The sequence below is a fragment of the Leptonotus elevatus genome, chromosome 6, assembly GCF_054856555.1.
Source record: "Leptonotus elevatus isolate MCC_2025b chromosome 6, RoL_Lele_1.0, whole genome shotgun sequence".
Taxonomy (NCBI): domain Eukaryota; kingdom Metazoa; phylum Chordata; class Actinopteri; order Syngnathiformes; family Syngnathidae; genus Leptonotus; species Leptonotus elevatus.
In genome coordinates this window covers 9,356,561-9,378,244 of record NC_141244.1, presented here as the reverse complement: position 1 = coordinate 9,378,244, position 21,684 = coordinate 9,356,561, and the positions used below count along the sequence as shown (strand labels likewise).

The 21,684-nt window shown below is 37.6% G+C and overlaps 8 non-coding genes across 8 annotated transcripts; all 8 read left to right on the top strand.

Annotated features, from left to right (window-relative positions):
* The first annotated feature begins 1,170 nt into the window (after positions 1-1,170).
* On the top strand, positions 1,171-1,242 carry trnad-guc (transfer RNA aspartic acid (anticodon GUC)). Its single transcript has one exon. It is a non-coding gene; the product is annotated as a tRNA-Asp (tRNA).
* Positions 1,243-2,702: 1,460 nt separating this feature from the next.
* trnad-guc (transfer RNA aspartic acid (anticodon GUC)) lies at positions 2,703-2,774 on the top strand. Its single transcript has one exon. It is a non-coding gene; the product is annotated as a tRNA-Asp (tRNA).
* A 2,174-nt stretch (positions 2,775-4,948) lies between these two features.
* On the top strand, positions 4,949-5,020 carry trnad-guc (transfer RNA aspartic acid (anticodon GUC)). The gene has a single exon. It is a non-coding gene; the product is annotated as a tRNA-Asp (tRNA).
* A 268-nt stretch (positions 5,021-5,288) lies between these two features.
* On the top strand, positions 5,289-5,360 carry trnad-guc (transfer RNA aspartic acid (anticodon GUC)). Its single transcript has one exon. It is a non-coding gene; the product is annotated as a tRNA-Asp (tRNA).
* A 1,849-nt stretch (positions 5,361-7,209) lies between these two features.
* trnad-guc (transfer RNA aspartic acid (anticodon GUC)) lies at positions 7,210-7,281 on the top strand. The gene has a single exon. It is a non-coding gene; the product is annotated as a tRNA-Asp (tRNA).
* Positions 7,282-8,195: 914 nt separating this feature from the next.
* On the top strand, positions 8,196-8,267 carry trnad-guc (transfer RNA aspartic acid (anticodon GUC)). The gene has a single exon. It is a non-coding gene; the product is annotated as a tRNA-Asp (tRNA).
* A 3,250-nt stretch (positions 8,268-11,517) lies between these two features.
* trnad-guc (transfer RNA aspartic acid (anticodon GUC)) lies at positions 11,518-11,589 on the top strand. Its single transcript has one exon. It is a non-coding gene; the product is annotated as a tRNA-Asp (tRNA).
* A 1,868-nt stretch (positions 11,590-13,457) lies between these two features.
* trnad-guc (transfer RNA aspartic acid (anticodon GUC)) lies at positions 13,458-13,529 on the top strand. Its single transcript has one exon. It is a non-coding gene; the product is annotated as a tRNA-Asp (tRNA).
* Positions 13,530-21,684: the final 8,155 nt, after the last annotated feature.

Genomic DNA, 21,684 nt, shown 5'->3' with positions numbered 1-21,684 from the left:
GTTATAAGTTACATAACATGAAAATTGTCATAAATAAAAAATTATATACAATATTCTATAACATATATGTTATATACGGAATGTTATTAATCCATTAACTGTATAGAGCTATTGTATAGTTATGTCTAATTCTGTATTTATATATAGTTATATTATTTATATCTATATATTTTGTATTGTATAGTTGTACAGTATTAAGTAAAGTTTCCTGTTTTGTTTTGTTCTTGCTTTATTATGTATACTGATATGTTAATAATAAAATATGTCGGATCTTATGTAAGAGGTAGGACTAGATAAGTCCGTACTTCCTCCTACCCTGTTCTGAACTTCTGTTTGTTTATTTTCTTTTTTATTATTTGTTATGTTTACAAGTTAACAAATATATATATATATATATATATATATATATATATATATATATATATATATATATATATATATATATATATATATATATATATATATATATATATATATATATATATATATATATATATATATATATATATATATATATATATATATAATTGTTTAAAGGAGCCTTAGTTTTAGTCATTGCTCCCAAATTTTGGAATTCCCATCTTTTTTGGATTTAGTGCACATTATGAAAAAAAAATTTAAAACACATTCAGGCAGACATTATAGTAAGACTTTTTTTTTTTTTATTAAAAAATGTAATTTGCCTTAAAATTTTTATATTAATTTTAATATTAATTAATTTTATTAATTTTATTTTAAATTATGCAGTTTCACCGCTTTGATGTTTAAGATCACCAAACATATGTAAATAACTGACCAAGATAACCCAAAACATAGACATTGAATTAAATGTGTCAATAAGTACAACAAATATCTTTAATATAGTTGAGCAAATGCACAAATATCTTTATAATGAACTCAAATATTTGAGCCCCCCCCCCCCCCCCCCCAACAAAACAAAACAAAACAAAGAGGACAAGGAAAAATTGCGTCAGGGAACGTACACCACCATACAGTGAACAAAAAGAGTAGTAAAACTGTTCTAGGTTTAGGACGCACATAGGGAATGAATGAGATTCGGTTCAGAGAGCTTCAACTGCATATTCTGTATTAGTTAGAATAGTAAACGTGTAGCCATAAAAACGCATAGTTAATATAAAAAGACAATTCGTTTGACAATAAAGCGTAACATCCTCGTTAGTATAGTGGACAGTATCTCCGCCTGTCACGCGGAAGACCGGGGTTCGATTCCCCGACGGGGAGTTTAACGTTTTTATTATTTCCAGTTTAAAAAGAAAAAAATGGATAACTGTGGACTATGGCCCGTCAGGAGATACATCTTGTTGGGTGTGCAGCAAAAAATAATAAAAATACCACTGAATATGAATGAGTCGGTTTAGGGTTGTTTAGCTGAACTAGTCACATAGCGAGAGATTGTGGTTCCATTCACCGATAGGGAAAGTTTTCATTTTAAATTTTTCTGGAAAACTGGACAGCGAGAATTAGTCACATAGCGAGAGAAAGCATGAGTTCAAGCATGAAAAACGTCCTCGTTAGTATAGTGCACAGTATCTCCGCCTGTCACGCGGAAGACCGGGGTTCGATTCCCCGACGGGGAGTTCAAAGTTTTTATTTTTTCCAGTTTAAAAAGGAAAAAAATGGATAACTGTGGACTATGGCTTGTCAGTAAATAAATCTTGAGTGTGCAGCAAAAAAAAAAAAAAAAACTGAATACGAATGAGTCGGTTTAGGGTTGTTTAGCTGAACTAGTCACATAGCGAGAGATTGTGGTTCCATTCACCGATAGGGAAAGTTCTCATTTTAAATTTTTCTGGAAAACTGGACAGTGAGTTCAAGCATGAAAAACATCCTTGTTAGTATAGTGGACAGTATCTCGGCCTGTCACGCGGAAGACCGGGGTTCGATTCCCCGACGGGGAGTTCAAAGTTTTTATTTTTTTTGGTTTAGGGTTGTTTAGCTGAACTAGTCACATAGCGAGAGATTGTGGTTCCATTCACCGATAGGGAAAGTTCTCATTTTAAATTTTTATGGAAAACTGGACAGTAAGTTCAAGCATGAAAAACATCCTCGTTAGTATAGTGGACAGTATCTCCGCCTGTCACGCGGAAGACTGGGGTTCGATTCCCCGACGGGGAGTTCAAAGTTTTTATTTTTTCCAGTTTAAAAAGAAAAAAATGGATAACTGTAGACTATGGCTTGTCAGTAAATAAATCTTGAGTGTGCAGCAAAAGAAAAAAAAAAACTGAATACGAATGAGTCGGTTTAGGGTTGTTTAGCTGAACTAGTCACATAGCGAGAGATTGTGGTTCCATTCACTGATAGGGAAAGTTCTCATTTTGAATTTGTCTGGAAAACTGGACAGTAAGTTCAAGCATGAAAAACATCCTCGTTAGTATAGTGGACAGTATCTCCGCCTGTCACGCGGAAGACCGGAGTTCGATTCCCCGACGGGGAGTTTAACATTTTTATTTTTTCCAGTTTAAAAAGGAAAAAAATGGATAACTGTGGACTATGGCTTGTCAGTAAATAAATCTTGAGTGTGCAGCAAAAAAAAAAAAAAAATTAATACGAATGAGTCGGTTTAGGGTTGTTTAGCTGAACTAGTCACATAGCGAGAGATTGTTGTTCCATTCACCGATAGGGAAAGTTTTCATTTTGAATTTGTCTGGAAAACTGGACAGTAAGTTCAAGCATGAAAAACATCCTCGTTAGTATAGTGGACAGTATCTCCGCCTGTCACGCGGAAGACCGGGGTTCGATTCCCCGACGGGGAGTTTAACTTTTTTATTTTTTCCAGTTTAAAAAGCAAAAAAATGGATAACTGTGGACTATGGCTTGTCAGTAAATAAATCTTGAGTGTGCAGCAAAAAAAAAAAAAAAATGAATACGAATGAGTCGGTTTAGGGTTGTTTAGCTTAACTAGTGACATAGCGAGAGATTGTTGTTCCATTCACCGATAGGGAAAGTTTTCATTTTAAATTTTTCTGGAAAACTGGACAGTAAGTTCAAGCATGAAAAACATCCTCGTTAGTATAGTGGACAGTATCTCCGCCTGTCACGCGGAAGACCGGGTTCGATTCCCCGACGGGGAGTTTAACATTTTTATTTTTTCCAGTTTAAAAAGCAAAAAATGGATAACTGTGGACTATGGCTTGTCAGTAAATAAATCTTGAGTGTGCAGCAAAAAAAAAAAAAAAATGAATACGAATGAGTCGGTTTAGGGTTGTTTAGCTGAACTAGTCACATAGCGAGAGATTGTGGTTCCATTCACCGATAGGGAAAGTTCTCATTTTAAATTTTTCTGGAAAACTGGACAGTAAGTTCAAGCATGAAAAACATCATTGTTAGTATAGTGGACAGTATCTCCGCCTGTCACGCGGAAGACCGGGTTCGATTCCCCGACGGGGAGTTTAACATTTTTATTTTTTCCAGTTTAAAAAGAAAAAAATGGATAACTGTGGACTATGGCTTGTCAGTAAATAAATCTTGAGTGTGCAGCAAAAAAAATAAAAAAAACTGAATACGAATGAGTTGGTTTAGGGTTGTTTAGCTGAACTAGTCACATAGCGAGAGATTGTTGTTCCATTCACCGATAGGGAAAGTTTTCATTTTAAATTTTTCTGGAAAACTGGACAGTAAGTTCAAGCATGAAAAACATCCTCGTTAGTATAGTGGACAGTATCTCCGCCTGTCACGCGGAAGACCGGGTTCGATTCCCCGACGGGGAGTTTAACATTTTTATTTTTTCCAGTTTAAAAAGCAAAAAATGGATAACTGTGGACTATGGCCCGTCAGTAGATACATCTTGTTGGGTGTGCAGCAAAAATAAATAAAAATACCACTGAATATGAATGAGTCGGTTTAGGGTTGTTTAGCTGAAACTAGTCACATAGCGAGAGATTGCTGTTCCATTCACCGATAGGGAGTTTTCATTTTAAATTTTTCTGGAAAACTGGACAGTAAGTTCAAGCACGAAAAACATCCTCGTTAGTATAGTGGACAGTATCTCCGCCTGTCACGCGGAAGACCGGGTTCGATTCCCCGATGGGGAGTTTAACATTTTAATTTTTTCCAGTTTAAAAAGAAAAAAATGGATAACTGTGGACTACGGCCCGTCTGTAGATACATCTTGTTGGGTGTGCAGCAAAAAATAATAAAAATACCACTGAATACGAATGAGTCGGTTTAGGGTTGTTTAGCTGAACTAGTCACATAGCGAGAGATTGTTGTTCCATTCACCGATAGGGAAAGTTTTCATTTTAAATTTTTCTGGAAAACTGGACAGTGAGTTCAAGCATGAAAAACATCCTCGTTAGTATAGTGGACAGTATCTCCGCCTGTCACGCGGAAGACCGGGTTCGATTCCCCGACGGGGAGTTTAACATTTTTATTTTTTCCAGTTTAAAAAGAAAAAAATGGATAACTGTGGACTATGGCCCGTCAGTAGATACATCTTGTTGGGTGTGCAGCAAAAATAAATAAAAATACCACTGAATATGAATGAGTCGGTTTAGGGTTGTTTAGCTGAAACTAGTCACATAGCGAGAGATTGCTGTTCCTTTCACCGATAGGGAAAGTTTTCATTTTAAAATTTTCTGGAAAACTGGACAGTAAGTTCAAGCATGAAAAACATCCTCGTTAGTATAGTGGACAGTATCTCCGCCTGTCACGCGGAAGACCGGGTTCGATTCCCCTACGGGGAGTTAAACATTTTTATTTTTTCCAGTTTAAAAAGGAAAAAATGGATAACTGTGGACTATGGCTTGTCAGTAAATAAATCTTGAGTGTGCAGCAAAAAAAAAAAAAAAAATGAATACGAATGAGTCGGTTTAGGGTTGTTTAGCTGAACTAGGCACATAGCGAGAGATTGTTGTTCCATTCACCGATAGGGAGTTTTCATTTTAAATTTTTCTGGAAAACTGGGCAGTAAGTTCAAGCATGAAAAACATCCTCGTTAGTATAGTGGACAGTATCTCCGCCTGTCACGCGGAAGACCGGGGTTCGATTCCCCGACGGGGAGTTCAAAGTTTTTATTTTTTTTGGTTTAGCATTTTTATTTTTTCCAGTTTAAAAAGAAAAAAATGGATAACTGTGGACTATGGCTTGTCAGTAAATAAATCTTGAGTGTGCAGCAAAAAAAAAAAAAACTGAATACGAATGAGTCGGTTTAGGGTTGTTTAGCTGAACTAGTCACATAGCGAGAGATTGTGGTTCCATTTACCGATAGGGAAAGTTCTCATTTTAAATTTTTCTGGACAACTGGACAGTAAGTTCAAGCATGAAAAACATCCTCGTTAGTATAGTGGACAGTATCTCCGCCTGTCACGCGGAAGACCGGGGTTCGATTCCCCGACGGGGAGTTCAAAGTTTTTATTTTTTTTGGTTTAGGGTTGTTTAGCTGAACTAGTCACATAGCGAGAGATTGTGGTTCCATTCACCGATAGGGAAAGTTCTCATTTTAAATTTTTATGGAAAACTGGACAGTAAGTTCAAGCATGAAAAACATCCTCGTTAGTATAGTGGACAGTATCTCCGCCTGTCACGCGGAAGACTGGGGTTCGATTCCCCGACGGGGAGTTAAAAGTTTTTATTTTTTCCAGTTTAAAAAGAAAAAAATGGATAACTGTAGACTATGGCTTGTCAGTAAATAAATCTTGAGTGTGCAGCAAAAGAAAAAAAAAAACTGAATACGAATGAGTCGGTTTAGGGTTGTTTAGCTGAACTAGTCACATAGCGAGAGATTGTGGTTCCATTCACCGATAGGGAAAGTTCTCATTTTGAATTTGTCTGGAAAACTGGACAGTAAGTTCAAGCATGAAAAACATCCTCGTTAGTATAGTGGACAGTATCTCCGCCTGTCACGCGGAAGACTGGGGTTCGATTCCCCGACGGGGAGTTAAAAGTTTTTATTTTTTCCAGTTTAAAAAGAAAAAAATGGATAACTGTAGACTATGGCTTGTCAGTAAATAAATCTTGAGTGTGCAGCAAAAGAAAAAAAAAAACTGAATACGAATGAGTCGGTTTAGGGTTGTTTAGCTGAACTAGTCACATAGCGAGAGATTGTGGTTCCATTCACCGATAGGGAAAGTTCTCATTTTGAATTTGTCTGGAAAACTGGACAGTAAGTTCAAGCATGAAAAACATCCTCGTTAGTATAGTGGACAGTATCTCCGCCTGTCACGCGGAAGACCGGAGTTCGATTCCCCGACGGGGAGTTTAACATTTTTATTTTTTCCAGTTTAAAAAGGAAAAAAATGGATAACTGTGGACTATGGCTTGTCAGTAAATAAATCTTGAGTGTGCAGCAAAAAAAAAAAAAAAATTAATACGAATGAGTCGGTTTAGGGTTGTTTAGCTGAACTAGGCACATAGCGAGAGATTGTTGTTCCATTCACCGATAGGGAAAGTTTTCATTTTAAATTTTTCTGGAAAACTGGACAGTAAGTTCAAGCATGAAAAACATCCTCGTTAGTATAGTGGACAGTATCTCCGCCTGTCACGCGGAAGACCGGGTTCGATTCCCCGACGGGGAGTTCAAAGTTTTTATTTTTTTTGGTTTAGCATTTTTATTTTTTCCAGTTTAAAAAGAAAAAAATGGATAACTGTGGACTACGGCCCGTCTGTAGATACATCTTGTTGGGTGTGCAGCAAAAAATAATAAAAATACCACTGAATACGAATGAGTCGGTTTAGGGTTGTTTAGCTGAACTAGTGACATAGCGAGAGATTGTTGTTCCATTCACCGATAGGGAAAGTTTTCATTTTAAATTTTTCTGGAAAACTGGACAGTAAGTTCAAGCATGAAAAACATCCTCGTTAGTATAGTGGACAGTATCTCCGCCTGTCACGCGGAAGACCGGGTTCGATTCCCCGACGGGGAGTTTAACATTTTTATTTTTTCCAGTTTAAAAAGGAAAAAAATGGATAACTGTGGACTATGGCTTGTCAGTAAATAAATCTTGAGTGTGCAGCAAAAAAAAAAAAAAAATGAATACGAATGAGTCGGTTTAGGGTTGTTTAGCTGAACTAGGCACATAGCGAGAGATTGTTGTTCCATTCACCGATAGGGAGTTTTTATTTTTTTTGGTTTAGGGTTGTTTAGCTGAACTAGTCACATAGCGAGAGATTGTTGTTCCATTCACCGATAGGGAAAGTTTTCATTTTAAATTTTTCTGGAAAACTGGACAGTGAGTTCAAGCATGGAAAACATCCTCGTTAGTATAGTGGACAGTATCTCCGCCTGTCACGCGGAAGACCGGGGTTCGATTCCCCGACGGGGAGTTTAACATTTTTATTTTTTCCAGTTTAAAAAGGAAAAAAATGGATAACTGTGGACTATGGCTTGTCAGTAAATAAATCTTGAGTGTGCAGCAAAAAAAAAAAAAAAATGAATACGAATGAGTCGGTTTAGGGTTGTTTAGCTGAACTAGTCACATAGCGAGAGATTGTGGTTCCATTCACCGATAGGGAAAGTTCTCATTTTAAATTTTTCTGGAAAACTGGACAGTAAGTTCAAGCATGAAAAACATCCTCGTTAGTATAGTGGACAGTATCTCCGCCTGTCACGCGGAAGATCGGGTTCGATTCCCCGACGGGGAGTTTAACATTTTTATTTTTTCCAGTTTAAAAAGGAAAAAAATGGATAACTGTGGACTATGGCTTGTCAGTAAATAAATCTTGAGTGTGCAGCAAAAAAAAAAAAAAAATGAATACGAATGAGTCGGTTTAGGGTTGTTTAGCTGAACTAGGCACATAGCGAGAGATTGTTGTTCCATTCACCGATAGGGAAAGTTTTCATTTTAAATTTTTCTGGAAAACTGGACAGTAAGTTCAAGCATGAAAAACATCCTCGTTAGTATAGTGGACAGTATCTCCACCTGTCACGCGGAAGACCGGGGTTCGATTCCCCGACGGGGAGTTCAAAGTTTTTATTTTTTTTGGTTTAGCATTTTTATTTTTTCCAGTTTAAAAAGAAAAAAATGGATAACTGTGGACTACGGCCCGTCTGTAGATACATCTTGTTGGGTGTGCAGCAAAAAATAATAAAAATACCACTGAATACGAATGAGTCGGTTTAGGGTTGTTTAGCTGAACTAGTCACATAGCGAGAGATTGTTGTTCCATTCACCGATAGGGAAAGTTTTCATTTTAAATTTTTCTGGAAAACTGGACAGTGAGTTCAAGCATGGAAAACATCCTCGTTAGTATAGTGGACAGTATCTCCGCCTGTCACGCGGAAGACCGGGGTTCGATTCCCCGACGGGGAGTTTAACATTTTTATTTTTTCCAGTTTAAAAAGGAAAAAAATGGATAACTGTGGACTATGGCTTGTCAGTAAATAAATCTTGAGTGTGCAGCAAAAAAAAAAAAAAAATGAATACGAATGAGTCGGTTTAGGGTTGTTTAGCTGAACTAGTCACATAGCGAGAGATTGTGGTTCCATTCACCGATAGGGAAAGTTCTCATTTTAAATTTTTCTGGAAAACTGGACAGTAAGTTCAAGCATGAAAAACATCCTCGTTAGTATAGTGGACAGTATCTCCGCCTGTCACGCGGGAGATCGGGTTCGATTCCCCGACGGGGAGTTTAACATTTTTATTTTTTCCAGTTTAAAAAGGAAAAAAATGGATAACTGTGGACTATGGCTTGTCAGTAAATAAATCTTGAGTGTGCAGCAAAAAAAAAAAAAACTGAATACGAATGAGTCGGTTTAGGGTTGTTTAGCTGAACTAGTCACATAGCGAGAGATTGTGGTTCCATTTACCGATAGGGAAAGTTCTCATTTTAAATTTTTCTGGAAAACTGGACAGTAAGTTCAAGCATGAAAAACATCCTCGTTAGTATAGTGGACAGTATCTCCGCCTGTCACGCGGAAGACCGGGTTCGATTCCCCTACGGGGAGTTTAACATTTTTATTTTTTCCAGTTTAAAAAGGAAAAAATGGATAACTGTGGACTATGGCTTGTCAGTAAATAAATCTTGAGTGTGCAGCAAAAAAAAAAAAAAAACTGAATACGAATGAGTCGGTTTAGGGTTGTTTAGCTGAACTAGTCACATAGCGAGAGATTGTGGTTCCATTTACCGATAGGGAAAGTTCTCATTTAAAATTTTTCTGGAAAACTGGACAGTAAGTTCAAGCATGAAAAACATCCTCGTTAGTATAGTGGACAGTATCTCCGCCTGTCACGCGGAAGACCGGGTTCGATTCCCCTACGGGGAGTTTAACATTTTTATTTTTTCCAGTTTAAAAAGGAAAAAAAATGGATAACTGTGGACTATGGCTTGTCAGTAAATAAATCTTGAGTGTGCAGCAAAAAAAAAAAAAAAAAGAATACGAATGAGTCGGTTTAGGGTTGTTTAGCTGAACTAGTGACATAGCGAGAGATTGTTGTTCCATTCACCGATAGGGAAAGTTTTCATTTTAAATTTTTCTGGAAAACTGGACAGTAAGTTCAAGCATGAAAAACATCCTCGTTAGTATAGTGGACAGTATCTCCGCCTGTCATGCGGAAGACCGGGTTTGATTCCCCGACGGGGAGTTTAACATTTTTATTTTTCCAGTTTAAAAAGCAAAAAATGGATAACTGTGGGTTATGGCCCGTCAGTAGATACATCTTGTTGGGTGTGCAGCAAAAATAAATAAAAATACCACTGAATATGAATGAGTCGGTTTAGGGTTGTTTAGCTGAAACTAGTCACATAGCGAGAGATTGCTGTTCCATTCACCGATAGGGAAAGTTTTCATTTTAAATTTTTCTGGAAAACTGGACAGTAAGTTCAAGCACGAAAAACATCCTCGTTAGTATAGTGGACAGTATCTCCGCCTGTCACGCGGAAGACCGGGTTCGATTCCCCGACGGGGAGTTTAACATTTTAATTTTTTCCAGTTTAAAAAGAAAAAAATGGATAACTGTGGACTATGGCTTGTCAGTAAATAAATCTTGAGTGTGCAGCAAAAAAAAAAAAAAAAAGAATACGAATGAGTCGGTTTAGGGTTGTTTAGCTGAACTAGTCACATAGCGAGAGATTGTGGTTCCATTCACCGATAGGGAAAGTTCTCATTTTAAATTTTTCTGGAAAACTGGACAGTGAGTTCAAGCATGAAAAACATCCTCGTTAGTATAGTGGACAGTATCTCCGCCTGTCACGCGGAAGATCGGGTTCGATTCCCCGATGGGGAGTTTAACATTTTTATTTTTTCCAGTTTAAAAAGAAAAAAATGGATAACTGTGGACTATGGCTTGTCAGTAAATAAATCTTGAGTGTGCAGCAAAAAAAAAAAAAAAATGAATACGAATGAGTCGGTTTAGGGTTGTTTAGCTGAACTAGGCACATAGCGAGAGATTGTTGTTCCATTCACCGATAGGGAGTTTTTATTTTTTTTGGTTTAGGGTTGTTTAGCTGAACTAGTCACATAGCGAGAGATTGTGGTTCCATTCACCGATAGGGAAAGTTCTCATTTTAAATTTTTCTGGAAAACTGGACAGTAAGTTCAAGCATGAAAAACATCCTCGTTAGTATAGTGGACAGTATCTCCGCCTGTCACGCGGAAGATCGGGTTCGATTCCCCGACGGGGAGTTTAACATTTTTATTTTTTCCAGTTTAAAAAGGAAAAAAATGGATAACTGTGGACTATGGCTTGTCAGTAAATAAATCTTGAGTGTGCAGCAAAAAAAAAAAAAACTGAATACGAATGAGTCGGTTTAGGGTTGTTTAGCTGAACTAGTCACATAGCGAGAGATTGTGGTTCCATTTACCGATAGGGAAAGTTCTCATTTTAAATTTTTCTGGAAAACTGGACAGTAAGTTCAAGCATGAAAAACATCCTCGTTAGTATAGTGGACAGTATCTCCGCCTGTCACGCGGAAGACCGGGGTTCGATTCTCCGACGGGGAGTTCAAAGTTTTTATTTTTTTTGGTTTAGCATTTTTATTTTTTCCAGTTTAAAAAGAAAAAAATGGATAACTGTGGACTACGGCCCGTCAGTAAATAAATCTTGAGTGTGCAGCAAAAAAAAAAAAAAAATGAATACGAATGAGTCGGTTTAGGGTTGTTTAGCTGAACTAGGCACATAGCGAGAGATTGTTGTTCCATTCACCGATAGGGAAAGTTTTCATTTTAAATTTTTCTGGAAAACTGGACAGTAAGTTCAAGCATGAAAAACATCCTCGTTAGTATAGTGGACAGTATCTCCACCTGTCACGCGGAAGACCGGGGTTCGATTCCCCGACGGGGAGTTCAAAGTTTTTATTTTTTTTGGTTTAGCATTTTTATTTTTTCCAGTTTAAAAAGAAAAAAATGGATAACTGTGGACTACGGCCCGTCTGTAGATACATCTTGTTGGGTGTGCAGCAAAAAATAATAAAAATACCACTGAATACGAATGAGTCGGTTTAGGGTTGTTTAGCTGAACTAGTCACATAGCGAGAGATTGTTGTTCCATTCACCGATAGGGAAGGTTTTCATTTTAAATTTTTCTGGAAAACTGGACAGTGAGTTCAAGCATGGAAAAAACATCCTCGTTAGTATAGTGGACAGTATCTCCGCCTGTCACGCGGAAGACCGGGGTTCGATTCCCCGACGGGGAGTTTAACATTTTTATTTTTTCCAGTTTAAAAAGGAAAAAAATGGATAACTGTGGACTATGGCTTGTCAGTAAATAAATCTTGAGTGTGCAGCAAAAAAAAAAAAAAATGAATACGAATGAGTCGGTTTAGGGTTGTTTAGCTGAACTAGTCACATAGCGAGAGATTGTGGTTCCATTTACCGATAGGGAAAGTTCTCATTTTAAATTTTTCTGGAAAACTGGACAGTAAGTTCAAGCATGAAAAACATCCTCGTTAGTATAGTGGACAGTATCTCCGCCTGTCACGCGGAAGACCGGGTTCGATTCCCCTACGGGGAGTTTAACATTTTTATTTTTTCCAGTTTAAAAAGGAAAAAATGGATAACTGTGGACTATGGCTTGTCAGTAAATAAATCTTGAGTGTGCAGCAAAAAAAAATAAAAAACTGAATACGAATGAGTCGGTTTAGGGTTGTTTAGCTGAACTAGTCACATAGCGAGAGATTGTGGTTCCATTTACCGATAGGGAAAGTTCTCATTTAAAATTTTTCTGGAAAACTGGACAGTAAGTTCAAGCATGAAAAACATCCTCGTTAGTATAGTGGACAGTATCTCCGCCTGTCACGCGGAAGACCGGGTTCGATTCCCCTACGGGGAGTTTAACATTTTTATTTTTTCCAGTTTAAAAAGGAAAAAAAATGGATAACTGTGGACTATGGCTTGTCAGTAAATAAATCTTGAGTGTGCAGCAAAAAAAAAAAAAAAAAGAATACGAATGAGTCGGTTTAGGGTTGTTTAACTGAACTAGTCACATAGCGAGAGATTGTTGTTCTATTCACCGATAGGGAAAGTTTTCATTTAAAATTTTTCTGGAAAACTGGACAGTGAGTTCAAGCATGAAAAACATCCTCGTTAGTATAGTGGACAGTATCTCCGCCTGTCACGCGGAAGACCGGGTTCGATTCCCCGACGGGGAGTTCAAAGTTTTTATTTTTTCCAGTTTAAAAATAAAAAAATGGATAACTGTGGACTATGGCTTGTCAGTAAATAAATCTTGAGTGTGCAGCAAAAAAAAAAAAAAAAAACTGAATACGAATGAGTCGGTTTAGGGTTGTTTTGCTGAACTAGTCACATAGCGAGAGATTGTGGGTCCATTCACTGATAGGGAAAGTTCTCATTTTAAATTTAAGCATGAAAAACATCCTCGTTAGTATAGTGGACAGTATCTCCGCCTGTCACGCGGAAGACCGGGGTTCGATTCTCCGACGGGGAGTTCAAAGTTTTTATTTTTTTTGGTTTAGCATTTTTATTTTTTCCAGTTTAAAAAGAAAAAAATGGATAACTGTGGACTACGGCCCGTCAGTAAATAAATCTTGAGTGTGCAGCAAAAAAAAAAAAAAAATGAATACGAATGAGTCGGTTTAGGGTTGTTTAGCTGAACTAGGCACATAGCGAGAGATTGTTGTTCCATTCACCGATAGGGAAAGTTTTCATTTTAAATTTTTCTGGAAAACTGGACAGTAAGTTCAAGCATGAAAAACATCCTCGTTAGTATAGTGGACAGTATCTCCACCTGTCACGCGGAAGACCGGGGTTCGATTCCCCGACGGGGAGTTCAAAGTTTTTATTTTTTTTGGTTTAGCATTTTTATTTTTTCCAGTTTAAAAAGAAAAAAATGGATAACTGTGGACTACGGCCCGTCTGTAGATACATCTTGTTGGGTGTGCAGCAAAAAATAATAAAAATACCACTGAATACGAATGAGTCGGTTTAGGGTTGTTTAGCTGAACTAGTCACATAGCGAGAGATTGTTGTTCCATTCACCGATAGGGAAAGTTTTCATTTTAAATTTTTCTGGAAAACTGGACAGTGAGTTCAAGCATGGAAAACATCCTCGTTAGTATAGTGGACAGTATCTCCGCCTGTCACGCGGAAGACCGGGGTTCGATTCCCCGACGGGGAGTTTAACATTTTTATTTTTTCCAGTTTAAAAAGGAAAAAAATGGATAACTGTGGACTATGGCTTGTCAGTAAATAAATCTTGAGTGTGCAGCAAAAAAAAAAAAAAAATGAATACGAATGAGTCGGTTTAGGGTTGTTTAGCTGAACTAGTCACATAGCGAGAGATTGTGGTTCCATTCACCGATAGGGAAAGTTCTCATTTTAAATTTTTCTGGAAAACTGGACAGTAAGTTCAAGCATGAAAAACATCCTCGTTAGTATAGTGGACAGTATCTCCGCCTGTCACGCGGGAGATCGGGTTCGATTCCCCGACGGGGAGTTTAACATTTTTATTTTTTCCAGTTTAAAAAGGAAAAAAATGGATAACTGTGGACTATGGCTTGTCAGTAAATAAATCTTGAGTGTGCAGCAAAAAAAAAAAAAACTGAATACGAATGAGTCGGTTTAGGGTTGTTTAGCTGAACTAGTCACATAGCGAGAGATTGTGGTTCCATTTACCGATAGGGAAAGTTCTCATTTTAAATTTTTCTGGAAAACTGGACAGTAAGTTCAAGCATGAAAAACATCCTCGTTAGTATAGTGGACAGTATCTCCGCCTGTCACGCGGAAGACCGGGTTCGATTCCCCTACGGGGAGTTTAACATTTTTATTTTTTCCAGTTTAAAAAGGAAAAAATGGATAACTGTGGACTATGGCTTGTCAGTAAATAAATCTTGAGTGTGCAGCAAAAAAAAAAAAAAAACTGAATACGAATGAGTCGGTTTAGGGTTGTTTAGCTGAACTAGTCACATAGCGAGAGATTGTGGTTCCATTTACCGATAGGGAAAGTTCTCATTTAAAATTTTTCTGGAAAACTGGACAGTAAGTTCAAGCATGAAAAACATCCTCGTTAGTATAGTGGACAGTATCTCCGCCTGTCACGCGGAAGACCGGGTTCGATTCCCCTACGGGGAGTTTAACATTTTTATTTTTTCCAGTTTAAAAAGGAAAAAAAATGGATAACTGTGGACTATGGCTTGTCAGTAAATAAATCTTGAGTGTGCAGCAAAAAAAAAAAAAAAAAGAATACGAATGAGTCGGTTTAGGGTTGTTTAGCTGAACTAGTGACATAGCGAGAGATTGTTGTTCCATTCACCGATAGGGAAAGTTTTCATTTTAAATTTTTCTGGAAAACTGGACAGTAAGTTCAAGCATGAAAAACATCCTCGTTAGTATAGTGGACAGTATCTCCGCCTGTCACGCGGAAGACCGGGTTTGATTCCCCGACGGGGAGTTTAACATTTTTATTTTTTCCAGTTTAAAAAGCAAAAAATGGATAACTGTGGGTTATGGCCCGTCAGTAGATACATCTTGTTGGGTGTGCAGCAAAAATAAATAAAAATACCACTGAATATGAATGAGTCGGTTTAGGGTTGTTTAGCTGAAACTAGTCACATAGCGAGAGATTGCTGTTCCATTCACCGATAGGGAAAGTTTTCATTTTAAATTTTTCTGGAAAACTGGACAGTAAGTTCAAGCACGAAAAACATCCTCGTTAGTATAGTGGACAGTATCTCCGCCTGTCACGCGGAAGACCGGGTTCGATTCCCCGACGGGGAGTTTAACATTTTAATTTTTTCCAGTTTAAAAAGAAAAAAATGGATAACTGTGGACTATGGCTTGTCAGTAAATAAATCTTGAGTGTGCAGCAAAAAAAAAAAAAAAAAGAATACGAATGAGTCGGTTTAGGGTTGTTTAGCTGAACTAGTCACATAGCGAGAGATTGTGGTTCCATTCACCGATAGGGAAAGTTCTCATTTTAAATTTTTCTGGAAAACTGGACAGTGAGTTCAAGCATGAAAAACATCCTCGTTAGTATAGTGGACAGTATCTCCGCCTGTCACGCGGAAGATCGGGTTCGATTCCCCGATGGGGAGTTTAACATTTTTATTTTTTCCAGTTTAAAAAGAAAAAAATGGATAACTGTGGACTATGGCTTGTCAGTAAATAAATCTTGAGTGTGCAGCAAAAAAAAAAAAAAAACTGAATACGAATGAGTCGGTTTAGGGTTGTTTAACTGAACTAGTCACATAGCGAGAGATTGTTGTTCTATTCACCGATAGGGAAAGTTTTCATTTAAAATTTTTCTGGAAAACTGGACAGTGAGTTCAAGCATGAAAAACATCCTCGTTAGTATAGTGGACAGTATCTCCGCCTGTCACGCGGAAGACCGGGTTCGATTCCCCTACGGGGAGTTTAACATTTTTATTTTTTCCAGTTTAAAAAGGAAAAAATGGATAACTGTGGACTATGGCTTGTCAGTAAATAAATCTTGAGTGTGCAGCAAAAAAAAAAAAAAAACTGAATACGAATGAGTCGGTTTAGGGTTGTTTAGCTGAACTAGTCACATAGCGAGAGATTGTGGTTCCATTTACCGATAGGGAAAGTTCTCATTTAAAATTTTTCTGGAAAACTGGACAGTAAGTTCAAGCATGAAAAACATCCTCGTTAGTATAGTGGACAGTATCTCCGCCTGTCACGCGGAAGACCGGGTTCGATTCCCCTACGGGGAGTTTAACATTTTTATTTTTTCCAGTTTAAAAAGGAAAAAAAATGGATAACTGTGGACTATGGCTTGTCAGTAAATAAATCTTGAGTGTGCAGCAAAAAAAAAAAAAAAAAGAATACGAATGAGTCGGTTTAGGGTTGTTTAGCTGAACTAGTGACATAGCGAGAGATTGTTGTTCCATTCACCGATAGGGAAAGTTTTCATTTTAAATTTTTCTGGAAAACTGGACAGTAAGTTCAAGCATGAAAAACATCCTCGTTAGTATAGTGGACAGTATCTCCGCCTGTCACGCGGAAGACCGGGTTTGATTCCCCGACGGGGAGTTTAACATTTTTATTTTTTATTTGTCAGTAAATAAATCTTGAGTGTGCAGCAAAAAAAAAAAAAAAACTGAATACGAATGAGTCGGTTTAGGGTTGTTTAACTGAACTAGTCACATAGCGAGAGATTGTTGTTCTATTCACCGATAGGGAAAGTTTTCATTTAAAATTTTTCTGGAAAACTGGACAGTGAGTTCAAGCATGAAAAACATCCTCGTTAGTATAGTGGACAGTATCTCCGCCTGTCACGCGGAAGACCGGGTTCGATTCCCCTACGGGGAGTTTAACATTTTTATTTTTTCCAGTTTAAAAAGGAAAAAATGGATAACTGTGGACTATGGCTTGTCAGTAAATAAATCTTGAGTGTGCAGCAAAAAAAAAAAAAAAACTGAATACGAATGAGTCGGTTTAGGGTTGTTTAGCTGAACTAGTCACATAGCGAGAGATTGTGGTTCCATTTACCGATAGGGAAAGTTCTCATTTAAAATTTTTCTGGAAAACTGGACAGTAAGTTCAAGCATGAAAAACATCCTCGTTAGTATAGTGGACAGTATCTCCGCCTGTCACGCGGAAGACCGGGTTCGATTCCCCTACGGGGAGTTTAACATTTTTATTTTTTCCAGTTTAAAAAGGAAAAAAAATGGATAACTGTGGACTATGGCTTGTCAGTAAATAAATCTTGAGTGTGCAGCAAAAAAAAAAAAAAAAAGAATACGAATGAGTCGGTTTAGGGTTGTTTAGCTGAACTAGTGACATAGCGAGAGATTGTTGTTCCATTCACCGATAGGGAAAGTTTTCATTTTAAATTTTTCTGGAAAACTGGACAGTAAGTTCAAGCATGAAAAACATCCTCGTTAGTATAGTGGACAGTATCTCCGCCTGTCACGCGGAAGACCGGGTTTGATTCCCCGACGGGGAGTTTAACATTTTTATTTTTTCCAGTTTAAAAAGCAAAAAATGGATAACTGTGGGTTATGGCCCGTCAGTAGATACATCTTGTTGGGTGTGCAGCAAAAATAAATAAAAATACCACTGAATATGAATGAGTCGGTTTAGGGTTGTTTAGCTGAAACTAGTCACATAGCGAGAGATTGCTGTTCCATTCACCGATAGGGAAAGTTTTCATTTTAAATTTTTCTGGAAAACTGGACAGTAAGTTCAAGCACGAAAAACATCCTCGTTAGTATAGTGGACAGTATCTCCGCCTGTCACGCGGAAGACCGGGTTCGATTCCCCGACGGGGAGTTTAACATTTTAATTTTTTCCAGTTTAAAAAGAAAAAAATGGATAACTGTGGACTATGGCTTGTCAGTAAATAAATCTTGAGTGTGCAGCAAAAAAAAAAAAAAAAAGAATACGAATGAGTCGGTTTAGGGTTGTTTAGCTGAACTAGTCACATAGCGAGAGATTGTGGTTCCATTCACCGATAGGGAAAGTTCTCATTTTAAATTTTTCTGGAAAACTGGACAGTGAGTTCAAGCATGAAAAACATCCTCGTTAGTATAGTGGACAGTATCTCCGCCTGTCACGCGGAAGATCGGGTTCGATTCCCCGATGGGGAGTTTAACATTTTTATTTTTTCCAGTTTAAAAAGAAAAAAATGGATAACTGTGGACTATGGCTTGTCAGTAAATAAATCTTGAGTGTGCAGCAAAAAAAAAAAAAAAACTGAATACGAATGAGTCGGTTTAGGGTTGTTTAACTGAACTAGTCACATAGCGAGAGATTGTTGTTCTATTCACCGATAGGGAAAGTTTTCATTTAAAATTTTTCTGGAAAACTGGACAGTGAGTTCAAGCATGAAAAACATCCTCGTTAGTATAGTGGACAGTATCTCCGCCTGTCACGCGGAAGACCGGGTTCGATTCCCCTACGGGGAGTTTAACATTTTTATTTTTTCCAGTTTAAAAAGGAAAAAAAATGGATAACTGTGGACTATGGCTTGTCAGTAAATAAATCTTGAGTGTGCAGCAAAAAAAAAAAAAAAAAGAATACGAATGAGTCGGTTTAGGGTTGTTTAGCTGAACTAGTGACATAGCGAGAGATTGTTGTTCCATTCACCGATAGGGAAAGTTTTCATTTTAAATTTTTCTGGAAAACTGGACAGTAAGTTCAAGCATGAAAAACATCCTCGTTAGTATAGTGGACAGTATCTCCGCCTGTCACGCGGAAGACCGGGTTTGATTCCCCGACGGGGAGTTTAACATTTTTATTTTTTCCAGTTTAAAAAGCAAAAAATGGATAACTGTGGGTTATGGCCCGTCAGTAGATACATCTTGTTGGGTGTGCAGCAAAAATAAATAAAAATACCACTGAATATGAATGAGTCGGTTTAGGGTTGTTTAGCTGAAACTAGTCACATAGCGAGAGATTGCTGTTCCATTCACCGATAGGGAAAGTTTTCATTTTAAATTTTTCTGGAAAACTGGACAGTAAGTTCAAGCACGAAAAACATCCTCGTTAGTATAGTGGACAGTATCTCCGCCTGTCACGCGGAAGACCGGGTTCGATTCCCCGACGGGGAGTTTAACATTTTAATTTTTTCCAGTTTAAAAAGAAAAAAATGGATAACTGTGGACTATGGCTTGTCAGTAAATAAATCTTGAGTGTGCAGCAAAAAAAAAAAAAAAAAGAATACGAATGAGTCGGTTTAGGGTTGTTTAGCTGAACTAGTCACATAGCGAGAGATTGTGGTTCCATTCACCGATAGGGAAAGTTCTCATTTTAAATTTTTCTGGAAAACTGGACAGTGAGTTCAAGCATGAAAAACATCCTCGTTAGTATAGTGGACAGTATCTCCGCCTGTCACGCGGAAGATCGGGTTCGATTCCCCGATGGGGAGTTTAACATTTTTATTTTTTCCAGTTTAAAAAGAAAAAAATGGATAACTGTGGACTATGGCTTGTCAGTAAATAAATCTTGAGTGTGCAGCAAAAAAAAAAAAAAAACTGAATACGAATGAGTCGGTTTAGGGTTGTTTAACTGAACTAGTCACATAGCGAGAGATTGTTGTTCTATTCACCGATAGGGAAAGTTTTCATTTAAAATTTTTCTGGAAAACTGGACAGTGAGTTCAAGCATGAAAAACATCCTCGTTAGTATAGTGGACAGTATCTCCGCCTGTCACGCGGAAGACCGGGTTCGATTCCCTGACGGGGAGTTCAAAGTTTTTATTTTTTCCAGTTTAAAAATAAAAAAATGGATAACTGTGGACTATGGCTTGTCAGTAAATAAATCTTGAGTGTGCAGCAAAAAAAAAAAAAAAATGAATACGAATGAGTCGGTTTAGGGTTGTTTAGCTGAACTAGTCACATAGCGAGAGATTGTGGTTCCATTCACCGATAGGGAAAGTTCTCATTTTAAATTTTTCTGGAAAACTGGACAGTAAGTTCAAGCATGAAAAACATCCTCGTTAGTATAGTGGACAGTATCTCCGCCTGTCACGCGGGAGATCGGGTTCGATTCCCCGACGGGGAGTTTAACATTTTTATTTTTTCCAGTTTAAAAAGGAAAAAAATGGATAACTGTGGACTATGGCTTGTCAGTAAATAAATCTTGAGTGTGCAGCAAAAAAAAAAAAAACTGAATACGAATGAGTCGGTTTAGGGTTGTTTAGCTGAACTAGTCACATAGCGAGAGATTGTGGTTCCATTTACCGATAGGGAAAGTTCTCATTTTAAATTTTTCTGGAAAACTGGACAGTAAGTTCAAGCATGAAAAACATCCTCGTTAGTATAGTGGACAGTATCTCCGCCTGTCACGCGGAAGACCGGGTTCGATTCCCCTACGGGGAGTTTAACATTTTTATTTTTTCCAGTTTAAAAAGGAAAAAATGGATAACTGTGGACTATGGCTTGTCAGTAAATAAATCTTGAGTGTGCAGCAAAAAAAAAAAAAAAACTGAATACGAATGAGTCGGTTTAGGGTTGTTTAGCTGAACTAGTCACATAGCGAGAGATTGTGGTTCCATTTACCGATAGGGAAAGTTCTCATTTAAAATTTTTCTGGAAAACTGGACAGTAAGTTCAAGCATGAAAAACATCCTCGTTAGTATAGTGGACAGTATCTCCGCCTGTCACGCGGAAGACCGGGTTCGATTCCCCTACGGGGAGTTTAACATTTTTATTTTTTCCAGTTTAAAAAGGAAAAAAAATGGATAACTGTGGACTATGGCTTGTCAGTAAATAAATCTTGAGTGTGCAGCAAAAAAAAAAAAAAAAAGAATACGAATGAGTCGGTTTAGGGTTGTTTAGCTGAACTAGTGACATAGCGAGAGATTGTTGTTCCATTCACCGATAGGGAAAGTTTTCATTTTAAATTTTTCTGGAAAACTGGACAGTAAGTTCAAGCATGAAAAACATCCTCGTTAGTATAGTGGACAGTATCTCCGCCTGTCACGCGGAAGACCGGGTTTGATTCCCCGACGGGGAGTTTAACATTTTTATTTTTTCCAGTTTAAAAAGCAAAAAATGGATAACTGTGGGTTATGGCCCGTCAGTAGATACATCTTGTTGGGTGTGCAGCAAAAATAAATAAAAATACCACTGAATATGAATGAGTCGGTTTAGGGTTGTTTAGCTGAAACTAGTCACATAGCGAGAGATTGCTGTTCCATTCACCGATAGGGAAAGTTTTCATTTTAAATTTTTCTGGAAAACTGGACAGTAAGTTCAAGCACGAAAAACATCCTCGTTAGTATAGTGGACAGTATCTCCGCCTGTCACGCGGAAGACCGGGTTCGATTCCCCGACGGGGAGTTTAACATTTTAATTTTTTCCAGTTTAAAAAGAAAAAAATGGATAACTGTGGACTATGGCTTGTCAGTAAATAAATCTTGAGTGTGCAGCAAAAAAAAAAAAAAAAAGAATACGAATGAGTCGGTTTAGGGTTGTTTAGCTGAACTAGTCACATAGCGAGAGATTGTGGTTCCATTCACCGATAGGGAAAGTTCTCATTTTAAATTTTTCTGGAAAACTGGACAGTGAGTTCAAGCATGAAAAACATCCTCGTTAGTATAGTGGACAGTATCTCCGCCTGTCACGCGGAAGATCGGGTTCGATTCCCCGATGGGGAGTTTAACATTTTTATTTTTTCCAGTTTAAAAAGAAAAAAATGGATAACTGTGGACTATGGCTTGTCAGTAAATAAATCTTGAGTGTGCAGCAAAAAAAAAAAAAAAACTGAATACGAATGAGTCGGTTTAGGGTTGTTTAACTGAACTAGTCACATAGCGAGAGATTGTTGTTCTATTCACCGATAGGGAAAGTTTTCATTTAAAATTTTTCTGG